Source organism: Canis lupus, chromosome 37, assembly GCF_048164855.1.
Source record: "Canis lupus baileyi chromosome 37, mCanLup2.hap1, whole genome shotgun sequence".
In the NCBI taxonomy this organism is placed as follows: domain Eukaryota; kingdom Metazoa; phylum Chordata; class Mammalia; order Carnivora; family Canidae; genus Canis; species Canis lupus.
In genome coordinates, this window is record NC_132874.1 from 2516799 (window position 1) to 2530432 (window position 13634).

The following is a 13634-nucleotide window of genomic DNA, read 5'->3' on the forward strand; positions in this document are numbered from 1 at the left end:
CACAGGCTAAGGGCTTCTGAATCGGCTGTGAGGTACATCTAGGATTCCAGCTCTCACCTCTCTGGCTCCAAAGTATGTGTTCTGAAAGTGTGCTCCAGACTGCAGATCTGAATAATCATTAGAGATTGTGAAATCAATTTAGTAGCACAGGCCAAATGTTTCTTTTTTTAATGATCTAGGATAAGATATCAAACACTAGAGCCCTATTCATATGGTTTCAGTTATCCACTTAGCTCTTTGTGCGGTGATGCCCTCCGTGTGAAATGTGGCTCTTCTGTGCATGACCATACAATGAGATTGGGAGGAGTCTTCCTCATGCAACTTCTTGAACTCATGACATATTCTCAAGTATTCTCTAATGAGCTAAAAAAAAGTAATTTCCTAATATTGACTTTTTTTAAGCCTCTAAGAAAAACCTTCAGTGAGGGAAAGTGGGATGTACTCATCGAACATTTCCATTTTGGACACGATAGCAATTGTGCTAAGAGGAACAGCAATATGATTTGCAGAAAAGTTGAAAGGAAAGGGAGGCTTCTACTTAGTTCCCTTTACTCCACAATTCTGGGTTCCAAGCACTTGATTCTGGACTTGGCTATTCTAATATTATCACAATCACTTTATTGAAGACAGTTTGAGGAAGAGGTTTTTTTTTTTTTTTCTTTAAAGATTTTATTTATTCATGAGACACACACACACAGAGTCAGAAACAGAGGCAGAGAGAGAAGCAGGCTCAGCATGGGGAGCCCACTGCAGCACTCGATCCCGGAACCCTGGGATCATGACCTGAGCCAAAGGCAGATGCTCAACCACTGAGCCATCAAGGTACCCCAACAGGTTTTTTTGTTGTTGTTGTACAACAAATGAATGTGTTGTCTCCCCTCCCTGGCTTTCTCATAGGAGGTGTGTTATGTGTACCATATGAAGACCACCTGTAGAACTCTGTGTGTTGGGACAGACTTCCCCTTTGTGGACTTTTAACAAGTCCTCTATCTCAGCTTTTGGTGTAGAACATTTCTGGAGGATTTTTCTTTAAAGGAGTGATATGTTACTTTTAAACTTGTTATTTTTGGGATGCCTGGGTGGCTCAGTGGTCTGCCTTTGGTTCAGAGAATGATCCCAGGTCCAGATATTGAATCCCACATTGGGCTCCCTGTGAGGAGCCTGCTTCTCCCTCTATGTCTCTGCCTCTTTCTCTGTGTCTCTCATGAATAAATAAATAAATAAATAAATAAATAAATAAATAAAACTTGTTATTCTTTTTATCTTATTCAGCCATCAAAAGTGTGGTTGCATATCCTATGCTATAGGTTGCCAGCTTGGCAACTATGAAATATTTGGAAGAACTTTAATATCCACATATAAGAGGGCAGTTGAATGAACTAGGGCATACTTGCAGAATTGAGGAATATGCAGCTACAAAAATGAGTGAGAAAGATCCCTATGAAGTAATAAGGAGTAAATTCCAGGATGTATGACTAAATGAAGAAGCCAAGTGCACGAGTATCCACAGTATGATACCCTCCATAAGCGAAAGAAGAGGATATAAGAGTTCACATTTTCTGCTTAGTTATGCAGAAGATAGACAGGAAGGATAAACCAAAAACAAAGGAGATGGGTTATTTATGGGGGGAGAGTTAGAAAGGAGTAAAAGAAGGGAGAATGGCAAACAGAGTAGCAAGGATGAGGAGGGAAGAATGGTTTATTGAGTATGTCTGCTTGTGCAACTCTGACTCTTACAACTATAGTAAGGTTTCACATACTAGCAAAATAAACTATTAAAAGTGATAGGATTGGGAAAGGAACCCAACACGGAATGTAAGCACTAACAAATGAGCCAAGCTGTATTAACTCAATAACATAATAACACTGAAAGGGTGTAATCTAATAAAAGTGTTTCAGGGATATGGATTAACCATTCTGAAACTACCGATGTGTCTACTAGAGTTGACCAACAAAGTAAGTATGTTGTAGAAAATGACATGTAGTGTTCTTACTGGTGGAAAGACAAATATTTGGTAGAAATGAATCTTATGGGCCTGGATTAGAACCAGAGGTGTATCTACAGTTATATAGGTACACAGACATAGTGTGTGTGCTGGATTAATATACACATGTATTTCCTTGCTCTGTCAGCTGACAGGGCCCATAAGTAGTGACACCCTTGCAGCAATCAGCACACCTGATACACAATCTTTGACTTTTAAGCATTATTCTCCAATAGAACCAGGGCTTCTTGGATAACTGATTGATTCCAAGGATGGAGCAGGGAAAATACAGGATGGGCCTGGAACATCTTATGGTACCAGAAGATAAGGAAATGTTTTTAAAAGATGGAAACGTCATGCCAGCCAGTCTTAAGGAGCAACCAATGGCCAAAACTGGTGCCATTTGAGCAACAAAATAAAAATGGATAATATTGAACTTTTTAATTCCTCAAATAAAATATGTATCCATCAATAAATACAGACATAAAGAGAGGGGATAACTCTGCCCTGTTGCAGATGCAGTCCGCAAGTGGATTCTAACATCACTTGGTGAGCATTTAAGGAGCAATAGGATCTTCAGTCTCAAGAGTGTCTTCCCTAAGACACCTTTCAGCTATGAAGCAAAGGTAGAAAGTGTACAGTGGCTAACCTCAGCAGGCATCACCTTCACGAAGTGAGCCAGGTAAACACGACAAGTAATAGGACATATTGACATTGTGAAATCCTTGAGTTGAGAAGACACTTCCTCATTTTTGTGATAGTTCCTGGCTGAAATGCACAAACTCACTCCAATGATAAAACATCAGACAAACTCAAACCGAGTGGCATTCTTTAAAATAACTATAAATCCTCCTCCAGTGTGAAGGTCATGAAAGACAAGGACAGACTACAGAACTGTTATTAGATTTGCAAATACTGAGGAAAGCAGTAATTTAATTCAGTGTAGGATGCTGAATAAGATCCTGGAACAGAAAAAGGACTGGGGTGGAAAAGTTTGTCAATTTGAAAAAAAGTCTAAAGTTTAGTAAATAATATTGTTCCAATGTCTACTTCCTGTTCTTTTGTTTTATTTTGTTTTCTTGCATTTCCTGAATTTTTTGTACAATGGTTATGGAAGTCATTAACCCTAGGGGAAGTCAGTTGAGGGATATAAGGGAATTTTTGTACTAGTTTTGCAACTTTCTTGTAAATCTAAAATTAGTTCAAAATAAAAAGTTTTCTAAACAAGTTTCTCTTCACATTTCATCATGATATAACATTTTTTCATAGAAAGGGAAAATATGGCTAAATATGACAGAGATTATCTATAGCATTGGAAATGTAGATGATTTTTATTCTTGTGCTCAAGCTTTTATGTTTTTTCAAAGTTTCTACCATAAGCATAGATTACTTTATTATTAGCAAACAATATGTTTCTCTCAAAAATATAATAAATTTTTCTTTTTAATGTGTGCTAAGTTTCCCAGACATCCAAGTGATATAGTCTGTACCCTCTTTCTACACTTTTTCTGGACTTTCATTGAAATTATTTCTTTTTTATCTAAGATTAATCATATGATAATAGATAATATGCATAGATTATATGTGTGTGTGTGTGTGTGTGTGTGTATGTATCCATGAACTTTATGGTTTAGTTTGTTCTGGTTTTGAAAAGTATATATGTGAAATCATAGTGTATTTACTCTTTTGTGTCTTTTTCCCCCCTTGATAGGAACCATCCATCTGAATTACATTGGGACAGAGAGCTTGAGTTTGTTGATTTGCACTGTTTTATATTTCATTGATAAATGTGGCCCAATCTATTTACTTATGTAGCTTGTTGCTCATGAACATTTTCATGGTTGTAAGATGAGGCAAATTTAATTTTCCAAAGATGATTGCAACAGTTTCTCCTGACCCACATTCCCTTTTCCAGCATGTCTTGCCTCTTGTGCTCTCATCAAATCTAATTCTTGGTCCATTGAATCTGAGCTTGTGACAGCTTGCATCAAGAGAGCGTGGAGAAAGTAAGGCCTTGCTCTTGAGCAACACTGGTTGTGCCTTATTTTCTGGAACCCTCAGACTTCCATCTCGAGCTACCTCCGTGAGAATGTTGGTGATTTTGGAGCTGCCGGGCCATGAGAAAGCCCAGTTGTGTTGGAGACCGTGTCTGGGTGCTTTGGTCTGCTGTCCTAATATTGGAAACATCCTAGTTCAAGAGCCAGAAATATGAGAGGAGTCCCAGTCCCAGTTATTCCAACTGGCAGTGGTCAAATCTTTTCAGCTGAAGTCCCAAACATCATGGCAACAGGCCAACTCCATTCTGCTCTACCTAAAATCCTGATCCAAAGAATCTGGAGATATAATACAATGGTGGTTGTTTTTAGCAAATTAAGTTTGGGCAGCCCGGGTGGCTCAGTGGTTTAGTGCCATATTCAGCCCAGAGTGTGATCTGGAGATCTGGGATTGAGTCCCACGTCGGGCTCCCTGCACGGAGCCTGCTTCTCCTTCTGCCTGTGTCTCTGCCTCTCTCTCTCTCATGAATAAATAAATAAATAAAATCTTAAAAAATAAAAATAAAGTAAGTTTGAGGTTCTTTATAACTTAAATAGTAATTAGGTTTTGGTTTATGTTCATATGTTTATTAGTGGATCAGGTTTTGTAAAAAAAAACTATTTTTGGCCATAATCTGCATTAAGAAATACATTTTATATCATTATGCTCACACTCACTTAACTGCATGCATGCATGCCCTAATTGCAAAGCAAAACAAAGTAGTAGGTATGCCTTTTTGATGAAATTTGCTCTGCTACCTTCTCTTCTTCCTTTATCTTCTCTATTCAATTTCAACAAGGCTGATCACAACCAGCTGAACTGATTTTATCAAGAATGTGTCTCATTCAACAGACTGAAGGAAGCCTGTGTTAGACAGCTGTAGTTTAAGAGGTGACCTTAAACTATTTTTATACCTTATTAAGTATTTATATATCATGTATATATTTCTCTATATTATGTATTTACATTAATAAGTTCTAAACTCAAATTGTCCTACATTGGCTCAAGGCTAAATAAATCAATAAAATAAAAACAAAAAATAGGGAAAGAGTAAATCTAATTAATCTAAACTTAATTTGGATGTGGAAGCATATTGAGACTTTAAGAATCCACTTGAAAAAAAAAAAAAAAGAATCCACTTGTTTCAAGATGAAAGCCTGAGAGAGGTTAATGATTTGCCCTCTGGGTTGCCAGCAAGGAAAACCTATGGTATCTGAGTGAGAGAAGGATCCTTGTAAAAGGTACAGGTAGAGAGCATTTTGGATCTGGGGATAAGATGGATTGGAATGCCCTTTCTTGGCCTAGAAGAGCTTAAGAATATAAAACATAAATATCTATATATATGCTCTTAAGAGTCAAAACACAGATTCCTTAATCCTGGCAAGATCCCAGCAAATACTCTCTTCTGTCTGGAAAGAAAGATCCTGGAGAAACAATGACTTCAGAAATATTAACTACCTCTTCATTAACCTTGATATTGAACTCATGATCATTTTCCTAATCAATCTCTTCAGCATCTCTTTATTCCATTATGTTACTGGTGTCTTCAGAATGGATGGCTTAATGAACAAGAATAGATTGCATTTCCTCACTTTCCCTAAAGTCTTTATCCATGATACTTCTGATTACTATTTTCTCGGCATCCCTTTACTTCCCTTCTTCACTCCCCCTGAATTATATGCATTGGCTGTCTGTAAATGTGAGATCTATGCATTTACACAGATGGTTAATTCCTACATGGTGGCAGTTTGGCATAATGGTGAAACAGAATCTTATATAGTTGTCTACTGCTGCATAACAAATTATCCCAACATTTAGTGGCTTAAAATAATAATAAGCATTTATTATCTCACATAGTTTCCATGGGTCAGGAATTTGGGATTGACAACTAGATAGTTTAGATTTGGGATATCTGGTGAGATGGGAGTCAAGATATTACTGGGGAGTGGAGTCATCTGAAGACTTGACTGGGGCTGGAAGACTCAATTCCCAGATGGTTCATATAGTTCCCATGGGTGTCAAGTCAGTGCAAAGTCCTCAGTTCCTTGGCCTCTCTGTAAGGCTACTCTAGGACTCTCTATATTGCTCCGATCTCCCCAAGAATGAGTGATCCAAGGGAGAAAAACTGAAATTACAATATCTTTTATGACCTAACTTTAGTAGTCACAATATTAGTTACATAGGTCAGTCTTTCCAGTTTGGGAAGGGAACTATCCAAGTGTGTGCACACCAGAAGGTGAGATTATGAGGGCCATCTTAGAATCTGGCTATCATAGTTCTGGAGACAGATGAATCCATTTCAAATCCCAATCCTATCACTTACTAGGTTTATGACTTAAAGAAATTTATTAAACTCTATTTCTCAATTTTCTCAGGTTTAAATTTGGGATGACAGTAGCATGGTAGATTGTACTATTATTCCCAAATTTTTGCTGCACATTTTGGAGAATTATACATCTCTGCCCATCAATATGGATTTATAATACACCTCCCCATGTGAGGAGTATACTTCCCCACCACATCAACATCGGTCATTACCACATGAGTTGCTTTGCTTGATAAACTATGAAAAGTGACATGTGCCCACTTTCCAGCACAATTATTAACAGTGATAAGATCCCTTTATGTCATGTTCAACCTGGGTCCCTATATGAAGAAAACGCGGAATGGAACCATGACTGATCCACAAAGAAACACAATGTGAGTTTGAAATAACCTTTGTTATTGTTATGAACTGAGATTCATTATTTGTTGTATAATATGGCAAAAATCTAATTGATATAACTATTATCTACTCAGTAGGAGTATTGCTAGGATTAGATGAGGTCATTTTTTTGAAGTGCTTTAACACTGTTTCACACATAGTAAGTAGCCATACGTGTTACTTATGACTATGATTATACAATCCTTAATTCACATGAACTGAGTTTATAAGCCATGCTAATTGAGGAAACAAAGGCAGAAGGAAATGTAGATAAGATTAAATGTCCTTACACTCTGCCTTTCTCAAGTATTTGAGGGTTATGGGCTGTAGGTTATCATGCCATTAATTAATTTATAATGAGATACACTTGATATTAAAAATAAATATCAGACGTGTGCTTACTTTCTGGTCAGAAGGCCAAGATACAGATTAGAGGATATTTTTTGAGCATCAAATTATAACAAGGGATGTTTTTATCATACAATGGTCTCTGAATCAATCAGCATCTCCAGTCCAGGGACACTTGTGTACTGTGTTCTCATTTGTGGGAAAGATGTGTTGCACAAGTCATCATTCTTGAACTCTTCTTTTTCTAGCTGACCACAAACTTTCCTTTTCTCATATTTTCTCTCACATGAACTTTCTGGACTGCTAGTAACCACATAAGTAACTTATATAACTTATAGTAACCCAAGGTGTTAAGCTACAAGAGTTTACTTGTCCTTTCTCTCTTCCTGGTAAAATTATTCCAATGATCAGCTCCTTGACCATTTGTAATTTATTATTATTCCTAGTACAGTGAAATGTTACTTTTATATTTTTAAACTTTATTCTTAAGCCTTCTTCTTTGATTTAGGGGTAGGGAAGAAAGCAGGGGGTGCAGTAGGAAATGGAAAGCAATTTGTAGGACTATATACTTAGTTTATGAAGCCCTAGCATAATCCTTGTCAGCTTCACCCATGGTCACCACCAGTAACATTCCCTTCTCTGACATGGACAACTCAGGGTTTTCAATTTTGTTTATTTTCTTCTCCTCCCTCCCCCCACGACAAAATACACACTTTGGTTTCATATAAAGTGCTCCCAATTCATTTCCCGATTAGAATATGATTCCTAAGCTTTCTCTATGGTGAAATTCTGGAGCCTCCAATATTCAGAGATGTAAGAGATCACAGATGTCACAAAGCCTACCATGTTCTCAAATAGAAAACATGAGCCCTGAGTAGTAAAACTCTATCCTGAAGAAGCATCCATCCTCTGGACTTCCAGCAGCATGAGGACCAGGGCAGGTATTTAGCACTAGAAAATGCTGTAAACACTGCTCTGTACATCAGTCGTTCAAGAAAGAGCAATGTTCATCAGCTGTGTTTGATCAGTTCAGTTAAAAAAGAGAAAAACCACTCTAGGGATTTCATATAGAAGGGATTTACTTGAGATAAGTATATATACAGATGATGAAAGAGTCGAGAAACCAAAAGAAGGGTGAGGAGTAACCCGAAGATAAGCAGCGGCAGGAAGTTGCCACCTCTCCAAGGGCTTCCAGGGACAAAAGGAAGAAGAGGGGATAACTATCACTGGGTAGGAGTTGGGGCTGGAACAGCACAGGCTGGGGTGGCAGAAGCTGAGACCACCAAAAGAAGGGCCATCTGATGAGACTGAGCCAGTGTACCAATGAGGCTGGAGAAACCCCAGGAATTGAAGAGGGAAGGAGCGGGAAAGTGCCCTGGTCCCACCATTGTGTAGCACCAGTGTCTCCCATTACTCAAATCTACTGGAAACCAGAGAGCAAAGGAGCCTGGGAAATGCAGTTTCCAGTGACACTCAGCTGCAGCAGAGTACACAGGCAGAAATGCAAACAAATAGTTCTGCAATTTTTGATGCCTGAACATATGACCCAATCTGCACCCAACCAGGTCCCCTGTGTGTGAAAACAGAGATGCATTTCCATTTTTCAAGATGTTGAGCCATGAAGACAGTTTCCCCTTGTTTTAAACAGGTGGTGATATATTCCTTGTGATGGGCATTCTCTAAGTTGACCCTCAAAGATCCTTGACTCTGAAGGTTCATACTCCTGGGTTATCTCAGGTCATGATCTCAGGATCTGGGATCGAGTTCCACATCAGGTTCCTGCGAAGAGCCTGCTTCTCCCTCTGCCTATGTCTCTACCTCTTTCTCTGTCTGTGTCTCTCTGTATCTGTATGAATAAATAAATAAATCTTTAAAAAAATAAAATCAAATATCTTCTTGCTTTCTTAAAATTGAACGTTTCTCTCAGAAATTCTCTCTCTTAGAATGGCATAAATCACCAAAAAAATAAAAAATTAGTAGAGTTTTATTTCTGGCATGCCTTAGTTAAAGACAAAGCCATGGAAGACATTATGAAATTGGTGTAATGACTGAGGCAAATCAAACAAACCTCCAAAGAGACAGACAATTCTTAGCTCCTTGCAATATTAGACCACTGGTATCATTGTGTCATAAAATAATATGACTTGGGCAAGTTATTTATGTCTCGGTGTCTCGGTCTCCTACAAAATGGGATAAAGATAGCACCTCTATCATAAACTCCTTATAAAAATAAAAATAAGTTAGTGCTTGGCCTATCCTGAACATTATAAGCTAATTAATGAAACAAGATAGGAGTTCCATTCTTCACAACCCAACTCTAGTTTGGAGAGCAGTAAATTTAAATTTGGGTACAGGAACATTTGTCTGGTCCTGAGGCACAGCGTCTGAGTAGATCCCAGCAGCATGGTTCCTGATGATGGAGCCAGAGGACTGCTCTGCACCACCTTTTCACAACACAGATGCCTGCAACCGAAGCCCAAGCTGTGCTCCTTGGAGACTGGGTCCCACTGGAGCATCCACGGAGCCCAGGAGTGGTTGGGTCTATGCATGTTTCAACACAGGCCACCTAGGGTAAAACCAAAAAGGTGCTTTTCAAAGGTGCTCCTTGAAAAACATATGATGCTAAGTGGCAAGGAAAGAGAGATTGAGGGCAGAGGTGGGCAGTAGAAGGGAAGTCTACAGAAATAAATGGAAATTTACAGAAACAGCAGTTGGATCCTAGCTTTCATGAAGGACATTTGGGAAGATAGACACAAGGAGATTTAAATAATGTTTTAAAAGTTAGATCCCAACCCCTTAGTGAAAGCTATCCACTCCTGTCCACTGACTACCACCCCTAAAGGTCATGTGACCCCTACCAGGTCTTCCTATTTGGTCCTGTGTCCACTGGCACTGGGGGCCAGAAGGCTGCTAGTTCAGTGTCTGTTCTCATGCCACGTTCAGGGGGCTCATTCCCGGGGAAGGAGGCCCTGTGCCCAAAGGGGCTGTGCTCCAGAAGGGCACCCACTGTCTGTGCTGTTCCCTCCGCAGAGAAAGCATGAAAGCAGACTTGAATAGAAGAAACATTTTCTGTGTGGGTGTCAGCTGGGAACAGCAGCCTCCCAGCACTTAGGAACACTGGCTGATCCTCCCACAGGGAGAGAAGCAGCCATTGTTCTGGGTTCATTGCCAAGCAACCCGCAGGAGGTCCCTGGGGTCACTGGCTAAACAGCCCTGTTGTGTCCTGGCCGTGCGTTGCTCATGGCATTCCTAACACTGTGGTGACAGTCCATGCTCCCAGAGTCACTACCTGCCAGACTATGGCCACTCTCCCGCTCTGGAACTAGAATGATGTGGGAGCAAAAAGGAAGTGAGGGGTGAGGCAGGTGAGTATCCATCTGAAGAATGTTCTAGATTTCCTCATAGAACTTGGAAGGTAGATATGAAAACCCAGCTGATGAGTAACAATGCAGAAATAGACATGGCAGGCATAGATTGTGGGAGTGTGGGGTTGAAATCAGCCCAGAAGCATGGCAGCTGAGGCAGGACCCTTCCAGGTAGGAAACTAGTGTAGGCCAACAAGTGTTTCCTTCCTGGGTATGAGCAGTGAGCATTCCCGGCAGAGGTGTGCCAGTTGGCATCTCACAGGTGGCTCTCCAGAAGGAAGCAAAACACCCTGATGTGGAGCATGTACTAATTCCCATTAGTAAATAGTGCCACTCTGGCCACCTTTGGGCTACTGAGGATACACTCAATGCAGAGAAGAAAGAAAGGAAGGAAAGATTCCAGATGGCAGGTAGATGGGCCATGGGAGGCTTGAGAAAGTGAAGACGTCAGGGCCGAAATATAACTCAGTGTGTGGACACGTACAGAGCACTGAGTTCTTTAGTGACCACTCACAAGACCAACTGTTTCAGAGCCCTGGTCTCTCCATTCTCAACCTGAATGGACTGAGCTACAGGAAACAGAAATTTCCTCTGTGGGCTACCCTCGTGTACTCTGTCTTCCCATAGGCCCACCTGCTCAAGACCCTTCGTTTTTCTTTTCTTTTTTTTTTTTTTAAGATTTTATTTATTTATTTATTTGAGAGAGAGAGGGAGAGCAAGTAGGGAGAGGAGCAGAGGGAAAGGGAAAAGCAGACTCCATGCTAGGCACAGAGCTGGACACAAGGCTCGATCTCAGGACCCTACCCGAGATCATGAACTGAGCGGAAACCAAGAGTAATTGGCTTAACTGATTGAGCCACCCAGAACCCTTTTTTTTTTCTTTAAAGATTTTGTTTATTTATTTGAAACAGAGAGAGAAAGCGAGAGTGAGCTGAGGGAGGGGCAGAGGGAGAGGCAGAAGCAGACCCTGCTGCTGAGCAGAGAACCTGATGTGGGGCTTGATTCCAGGTCCCCGGGATCATGACCTGAGTCGAAGGTAGATGTCCAACCGACTGAGCCACCCAGGCACCCTGCACCTTTCTTTCTAATAGCCTCCTGAGTTTTCCTTTTCTCTGTCAAGGTTGCTCAGATACCCAGTCGGGATGAATTCTCCCTATCGAGGGACCAAGGGGAGTGCAGACAAGAGTGGGCAGTGTGTGGGGCATCCCTGTCTTGGGAGGCTCTGTTCTTGGAAGGCAGCTCAGCTGAGTTTAAAAGGCCCACCCAGGTAGCCGGGGCTGCTGCTTCAGTCCATGGGAGAGTCCTGGTGGGAGGTGAGTGGGAGCATCTCCTGTCACCTCCACACTGCATGTCTGCCAGACTCCCTTCTGGGAGCCTCTTCCCAGCAGAGGCCCAGCTGCCACCAGAAACAGGTAGTGTTCCCGCTCTGTCAGTCCTTAGCAGAACCAGCGAATCCTTGGGGAAGTCCCAGCATCCTCTCTACTTTTGCTTTCCTGCTTTCAGAGATAGACAGATGGATCCATCCATGATAGGTAGATAAATAGATCTCCATCGACATAGTTTTGCACATGTTTATATTAGGCTTTACAAGGAACAATATGCTTTTAAAAAAAAGATTTACATATTTAAGAGAGAGAGCTCGGGCTCACATGTGTATGTGCAGACAAGTGGTGGGGAGGGGCAGAGGGAGAGGGAGAACTTCCAGCAGGTTCCCCCATGAGAGCGGAGCCTGACCTAGGGTTCCATCCCACCACCCTGAGATCATGACCTGAGCCGACATCAAGACTCAGCTGCTTAACCAACTGCACCACTCAGGCGCCCCTGAACCCTGTGTTTTCTCGTATGCCACCTCATTTGATTCATTCTTAAAACTCTGAGAGGTGTTGTCCCATTCCACAGATGAAAAGTTTAACCCCTCCCCCCCAAAAAAAGTTTAACCCTCAGGTATGGCAGGTCACTTACTCCCAGTTATTGGCACAGCTGGAACATGAACCCAAGTAATTCAGCTCCAGATTCCCATGCCTTTCCAGAAGGTATCCCTGCATGTCTGCTGTGTGTAGATGTATCTGTGTGTGTGCAGCTGCATGAACCACTTGGTATATGGATTTGTTATATAGAAGCCTCCTTCTTACAACCCCACCTTATGAAGTCATCAGCTGTTTCTTGACTGACCAGTGTATGCCAGCAAAGTCAGGCACCATGGGGACAGCTGGCCATATGGCAATGCACCAGGCAGCCCCCTGGCCCACAGCACAAGCAGACTTTACAGTGTAGCACAGACATTCTCAAAGCTTGACCTTAGAAACAAACAAATACACAAATAAACAAAACTTGACCTTGATTGAAGAAAAAAGAGCAATAAGGAGACAGACGCAGGGAAATTGGAAGAGTTGTGTTTTCTGACTCCTGTGAGGAGGGCAGGAAATGGCCATCTCACTCGGGAGATGTCTTAAGCAGGTAATTGATGAAACTGCCTTCCTGCTTCCATGTACCACCTTTTACTTCCTCATAACTGGCTGGAATTTGGGGAATCTGTTATTATTGCAATATATTATCTATGATTCTTACTAAAGAAATGGTGTGGAAAGTTAAATAATCTTATTTGTGCTGTTCTTTTGAGCTTCAAACAATTCATACATGTGTTTTTTTTTCATTGTCATAGTCTCTTAAGGTAAGTATTACCTCCATACTACAGATGAAGAAATTGAGGCTCAAAATTACTAACTTGGTTAAGACAATTTCATTTCTAAGGCAAAGAACCTGAGTCCAACCCGAACGTGACTGGTGGCTGTTCACTTTCCACAACCCCAGCAGAATAGGAAGACAATTTCAGTTGTGTCATAAATCAGGGCTTATCACTCTAGCATTGTTTTATGTGCCCACCAACAGGGGACAGGTCACATAAACTAAGATGCATTGACACAGTGCAATACCATAGGACAGCATACAGAAAGCTCCCTGCTTTCACATCTGGAAAGTTCTCCAAGATAATTGTTATGGACAAGAGCAAGTGCAGAATGGTGTCTATGGTCTGCTATCTTTTAGCAATGAAGGCGAGGGGGTATGGGGCTTGACTCACATCTGCATGAATTAACAATGGCGGATAAATAAGAAAACGAATGGCTACCTAGTGGAGTAAACCAGTGGAGGAGTGGATTTTCATTAAATATATTGTGATCTTGATTTGTTTGAATTCTC